Genomic DNA, 6,854 nt, shown 5'->3' with positions numbered 1-6,854 from the left:
ATTATCAACAAAAAGACAGTTTAGGAATTGGGAGCGCTCAAACCTAATGTGGAATGAGGCTCAGAGGCATATTGTTATAAAGCAGCTCACAGAGTGAGGAGGCAGTGGCTGTTTATTCCTCACAGGGATTGGTTATAACACTCGAGTTTTACTGGTGATAGGGAACTGGTTAAAATCGCTTATCTCATGCCACTTTTGGGGAACAATTTAAGTTTCATTGTGATTTTCAGAGCTGCTGACAAGCAGTGGCTCTAGTTAAGTCCACTTGTTTTGCAAAGTAATCTAAACTAACATTTGCTTGCATAACGAAACTGGTTTGTCTGCTCAGGGAATTTTCAAGTCTGATCTCCATTTTGTCTTTGACTTTAACAATTCACCATTTTGGTCATGTTCTCAGCCTGCTCCACCAGTGTAATGTTACTCTCACTTACCACTATTGATGTAGTCAGGCCTAAGATTCACATATTCGCTGTTTCCCCTGGTTGAGTCATCAGGATCGAGGGTCCTGTAGTCACATTATCATAATTTATGTGGTTATTGCTGAGTTCTTCCAGTTGTCCGATCCTGATGGATACCATTTGGCTTGTGAGTGGCTGCTGACAGGCATTTAAAATCCTTGAGTGTACACAACACAGAGAGGTTAATAGATGGCCCTAAGGAGAACCATAGCCAAGGACTGAAAAAGTCCCCGGAGCACAGATTCCCGGGAGCCAAAATTTAACCAGATAACAGGTCTACAGAAGATGTGTCTCTTCCCTTTTGAAATATTTTACCTGGTCTTTAAGATCTTTTAGATTTTGAGTAACACAGAAACAGTATTTTTCATCAATTGTGCCACTGAGCCTCCTGCTGAGCGGTCAGGGCATCAACCACGGGAGCGGAGACCGTCCCCATCCCCATGTTAGCGCACAAGAGCTGCTCCCTGGCCCCCAGGTAAGGGGCTCAGCCCCGTGCAGGATTCAATGCATAGTAAAAGCAAAACACCAGGCATGACAGACAACAGTGCCGTGACTCGGATTCGAGCCGAGGTTGCTGCGGCCGCAACGCAGAGTACTAACCACTATACGATCACGGCGCGCCACAGTCCCAGGGACAGTCTCCACCCTTGCCCTATGCATTTTCACGTAATATCATTCCAATTACATCTCTGCTTTGTCTTTGCACAACTGCAGGTACTCCTATTCTTCTCTCCTCCATGCACGTTTTTCGTTTTTCCCTCCCTTCCTTCCAATTCTGATATATGATTTTCAAAAAACAACCCAATCAAACAAAAAAAATTCTCATCTCTCCAAAGCCGGCCCACGCCTCTCCACAGGCCTCCTGGGAAGTCTCCTTGTCCTCCGTCCACGCCTCCCCCACATCTTTCCCGCCTCTTCGCTTTTGCCCCTTTCGGCCACCCCCACTCCCTCCTTCCGGCTCCCTCCCCCCATCGACCGCAGCCGAGCCGAGTGGAGTGAGCGGAGCGCCGGCGTCAGATGGTCGTGTGAAGACGGAGCAAACGGCACGAGCCATCACCCGCGCCCACCTGGCATTCAGCTTCCCTTGGGCCCCACTCGGCCCAGGCCCGGGGGGTCGCGGCCCCAGGCGTCTCCGTGGTGCTGGCAGCTGAGGCGGGTGTGGAGCAAGGCGGGGCGAGGCCGCTTGGCTGCCCTTCTGCCTCCGGAATCACGCAACGCGCGGGTCTCAAAGGCGATCAACACGCTGCGCCGACTCCGCCTGTCGGGTTTTCCGAGGTTCTGGAGCCGGCACTGCTGTCCTGCAAGGGCGGGTGGCTCGGCCTGGCGTTGAATCAGTACCTGCTCCCTGAGGGGGGGCAGGCGTAGGCCTTTTGTGTGTCTCTGTGGCGCAATCGGTTAGCGCGTTCGGCTGTTAACCGAAAGGTTGGTGGTTCGAGCCCACCTAGGGACGAGCTTCCTAATTTTAGGTTGTCCCTACTTCACATATCATCTCGGGTAAAGGTGGAGAGAGGCCTCCTCCACTGGTACCCTCCTGTTCTCTGTGTCTTGCGCACAAAAGGGGACCTAAGTCAACATAAAAGGTCCTCACAGATCCTCGCAGAAGAGCTCTGGAGGAAAACAGGTCTCTGGGAGTACGGAAATCCTTGAGAGAGTACACACATCGTCGTGACTCGAAGTTCTTTTTCACAATGTAGTTTCTTCCATCATTGGTTTGGACTAGTATTTAACCCTTTCCATACACTTTTTAAATTCACGAACTCTTCCAGCCTGGGCGACGCTTTGGGCTCTGAGGCCTGACCACAGGGGAACTGGTCTGTCTTCCCTTCTGGTGTAGCTTTAGCACTGTGTGCGGCAGAGCCAAGGACGTGCTCTTTCCGAACCTCGGTTTCCTTCTGAGTAAGGGGCGCCCTTGGGTCTGAGGGGGTGAGGAGGGGAGCCGGTCTGCGCCCTGATCGCTGAACTGGCTCAAGCGGCTCTCCTGACAACGGCACGTGTACAGGCTCCTTTTCGTGCCCAGACCAGCTTGACCGGGGGAGCACGAGGCTCCATCTACGTGCCTTTGGCTGGAGACCCGACTTCTTCGGTTGGTTTTCTTTTGCTCCGTCAGGCAAATGAACCTGTTGTCCAAGTGTACTGGGAGGGGGAAAGCCAAGTGTGCTTCACAGGAAAGAAGTTCTTGGTTTTTAGAGACATGATACTTGTCAGCCTGTAGAGAATACTTCAGAGACAGATGAGAAGGTTAGGGACTGTCTGGATCTCAAGGTAAGCGAAGCCAGCCTAGTCCTGCGCCCGCCTTGGACTCACTGACTGTGTCCCGGTCTCCATTGTGACTGAGAGCAGACAACCGAGGCCGAGTAACTGGCCTAGGGCTGAGTAACTGAAGTTGTGCCACGTTTCTTGTGAATGGAAAATGTAGTTGCGGCCGCACCTCCACGCCCGGTCCCTTCGTTTTGTTTTTCAAACGAGAAGGTAACTTCTGGGAAAAATGAGAATGTTTTTGCCCGTTTTCGAGCTGGGGACCTTCCGCGTGTGAGGCGAACGTGATAACCACTACACTACGGAAACAAGAACTGTGACAAGACACATGATATATCCATGAAAACCTTAGGTCCCGCCACAACCATTCTAGACACACTATTTTACCTGAAAAATGTTCTGGAAGCACCAGCGACCCCTCAGGCAAGGAGACTGCTGCTCCGGAGAGGCCCTGGCGTTCCGCGCCTTCCTCCGAAGCGAGGGCCCTGGGACCCCACAGTTTGACTTTGGGATCCAGGATCACACGCAGGGTTTCCACTTTCAGGACTAAGCGCCCCTGTGCAGGAGTCACCCGCGTAGATCGCAGCTCCTGGAAGCTGCAGGAGCCGGTGGGTTAGGTGTGTCTGAGCCCCGGGAGCCCGCCGCCTCCCAGCATTATGGACTTCGCCCCTGCGGGGCTGTGGACCTGCACCTCGGTGCCCTTTTCACAGCCCCAGTGGTCAGTGCTCTCGGCTTCACCAGTGAGGTTTGCAAATGACCGGTGCTTCGAATTCACCCAGAAACCCTAGGACCCGCTCTCTCCTCTGCTCTGATGCGCCGGACCTGCGCGTTCTTTCTTCGCAAGCCCTGTCGCCAGAGCCCTTCTCTGCTGTCCTCTTGGCAAAAGGGGATCTCTTTGATATCCTGTGGGCAAAAGAGGTCCCTCTGGTTCCTGCCTGGGCTGATTTAAAGCCATTGAGAGAGGCCTGTGGCCATGATGGCCATGACTATCTAAGAAAGTGCATAGAATAAAATCTAGGCCATGGAATGGAGCGACGGCAAGCACGCCCAGGAAATCGCTTTTAGTGGCACAGAGCTGAAGAGCGGCACTGTGGAGGGAGGAATCACCTGACCCTCCTCATTTCATGGGCATCTATTCCTACCTGACGTCCGTGAGTCTGAGACTTGGGTGGGCTGCCTTGGAGTATCTCTCCATGGCTTTGCTGCCAGACCTGAATAGCCTGGTGGTGACACTTGGTGTGACCTCAGCCACCTTCATAGCTGCCATTAAGTATATGGAAGAAAGTGAAAAAGAGAAATCTCGAAAAATAGATTTTTTTAAATTACTGTTATGATAGATTACAACCTTGTGAGATTTCAGTTGTACATTTTTGTTAGTCATGTTGTGGGTACACCACTTCCCCCTTTGTGGCCTCCCCCCATCCCCCCTTTTCCCTGGTAACCACTGATCAGATCTCCTTGTCAATATACTAACTTCCACCTATGAGTGGAGTCATATTCAAAAAATAGATTTTTAAAGTTGTTTTCTCCGTCCTCCCCCATCTTAGTGTGTATGACATGACTGTGTGACATTGGCTGTAATTTAGCACAAACACTTTCCTAATATTTGACAGTTTCTCATGAAGTTAAAAGTATCCCTACCTTGTTACCTACTAATGTAGGTGCTTCTATTTACTCCCCAAGGAAAATGAATGCATACATCCGAAAAGGCTTCTACAAAACTGTTCATAGCAATGTCATTTATGCTAGGCAAAAACTGGACAAAATCCAAATGTCCATGGGCAGGAGAAGTGGTATACAAACCGTTGTCTATTCATATAAGGGATTAATACTCCACAGTAAAAACAACCAAACTGTAGAAGAGGCAATAACAGGAATAATCCCCCCCAAACAGTACCTTCAGCAAAAGATGCCTATCAAAAAAATGCTTTTCAACTCCTGAAACATATCTCTTTTAAGGTACTTTTCTGATACTCCTGCAGAAGTCGACTTCCATGAAGCGTCAGAACAGAAGAGTAGTTCCCTCTGAGAAAATTTGAAGGGAAATTTCCTGGGTTGATGGAAATGTTCTATACATTCGTCAGGCTGGTAATTACAAGGGTTTATACATTTATCACATTTCACTGTGTGCTGCTTACATTTTTAACATCAAAAATAAAGTTATTTTTTCAGACTACAGAATTATTTAAAAGAATAATTGTTTTAGTTCTTTATTTTACTCTGATATACATATATATATATATATTCACTTTTATGTATTTTGTAAAGTCTGTGCAAAAGACTCCGATATGAATTAGAAATTTTTACATCTCTTAGACAGTGCTAGAACTCTGGAAAATCTTAATTCCATTTACTCTCCTCCTGATTTTTGAGTAATTGGCATTAATTTTACTTCAACACCTATTTTAAATCACGTAGACATTGTTATTTGCATAGTAATATTTATTTGACTTAACCACGTATTTAACTTATCCATTTCTCTTCATTCCTTCCTTCATTGTCCACATTTCCCTGGGGATCATTTAACTTCTGCCTAAAGAGTGACCTTTTGCATTTCCTTTGGTTAGGGTCTGCTGCTTATGTGGTCAGGTCTTCACTTCACTTTCCCTTGAAAGATATTCTGTCAGGGATTAGCAGTGCATAGTGGGTTGGAAATTACAGCCTTAGCCATTCAATAGTGTCTTTTTTTTTTTTTTTTCTGCTGAGAATTCAGCTCCCAGTCTTTGGTCAGTGTAGTAGGAATTTCTCCCCTCTGGGTGCTGCTATGAATTTTTCATCTGTCTTTGATGTTCAGCCATTTGGGGTGTAGTTGTCTTGTCCTTATCTTAGTTGGAGTTCACAGATCTTCTTGCACAGATGGTTTGATAGATCATACTGTTTTTTCCTTACCTGTCAGTAATATCTTTCAATATTGTTTCTATCTCATTTTCTGACTGCTCCAACCTCTGACTTTAATTACATTCATGTTAGGCCTTTATGACAAAACCCATACCTTTCTTACACTGTTTTCTTAATTTTTATCCCTTTTAGATCTCTATGATTCAACTCTGTGGAGAGTTTCTTGCTAGGTACCTATTTTCAGGTTAATAATCAATCTGCAAGTGAGTCCAAACTGCTATACACTGATCCGTTGACTTTTTAAAATGCTATTATATGTATTATTTCTATAATTTCCATTGATTTTAAAAATAGATTCTCTTTCTCTAGTGAAAGAGAGTTTTTATCATGTCATCTGTTTTCTGAACAGCTAAAATGAGTCATTTCATGTTTCTGTCTGATAGCTTCAACACCTCAATCACTTGTGAGTCAGTTTCCATGGTTTGCTTTTTCTCTCTAGCTTCTGTTCCTTTAGAGTCCTGGAATAGTGATTGAATGATGAACCTGTTGTGTGAAAAAATGATGGATAGTTTGAATGATGTCAGCTTTCTCTGAAGATTATTCACCCTCTCCCCCAGCAGACAGCAGAAGGGCAGATCACCTCAGTCCAATCCAATCCTTGAATAAGCCGATTTGCACCTTATTTGCACTCACGGGAAGCATCAGCCTACAGCTAGTTTGCTCACACTGCTGTTCTGTACACAGCCAGGGCTCCTACCTGAGACCTTGGGGTGTTTCCTCGGCCCCTCCTCTTTGATGAATCCTGAACTTCAATTTTTATCCCCGAGCAGCATGATACTGCTGAAAATTCCACTCTTTTTCAGTCACCCTCTGCTTGCCTTTGTAGCCTCTTACATGCACGTTGTTTAATTTGCAAATGTCATCCAGCTCACTTACCAACCCACTCCAGGATCTTGACTCCTCAAGTCTGAATACTTGGACAACTCCAAGTAGTTTCTTCTTCTTTTCTCTCCAGATCCCTGCGATGACTTAATGTGCTGCTGTTTTCTCTGACTCTCAGCAGGTGCCCTCTCCCCAGCTTCTCAGTCTCTTGTTCCTTGCCAAAAAATGACAAATGCCCTAAGGGGAAAAGGTAGAGAAATAGTTTCACTCCAATGAGCTCCTTTCTTTCTCTGGAGCTGATCCTGTGGGTCCTAGCTGCATTGGGATTTCTCCAAAGGCTTCAACCAGAATTCCTTTAAGCCAGACTTTATTTAGTTGTTTTCAGGATGAATGCTGATTAACTACAAACACTCCATCATA

The 6,854-nt window shown here is 46.6% G+C and overlaps 1 non-coding gene across 1 annotated transcript; it reads left to right on the top strand.

The window, feature by feature from the left end:
- The first annotated feature begins 1,834 nt into the window (after positions 1-1,834).
- On the top strand, positions 1,835-1,908 carry TRNAN-GUU (transfer RNA asparagine (anticodon GUU)). Its single transcript has one exon. It is a non-coding gene; the product is annotated as a tRNA-Asn (tRNA).
- Positions 1,909-6,854: the final 4,946 nt, after the last annotated feature.

The sequence above is a fragment of the Equus przewalskii genome, unplaced genomic scaffold, assembly GCF_037783145.1.
Source record: "Equus przewalskii isolate Varuska unplaced genomic scaffold, EquPr2 ChrUn-12, whole genome shotgun sequence".
Lineage (NCBI taxonomy): Eukaryota > Metazoa > Chordata > Mammalia > Perissodactyla > Equidae > Equus > Equus przewalskii.
The sequence above is the reverse complement of the archived record's forward strand: the minus strand, read 5'-3'. Positions and strand labels throughout refer to the sequence as shown.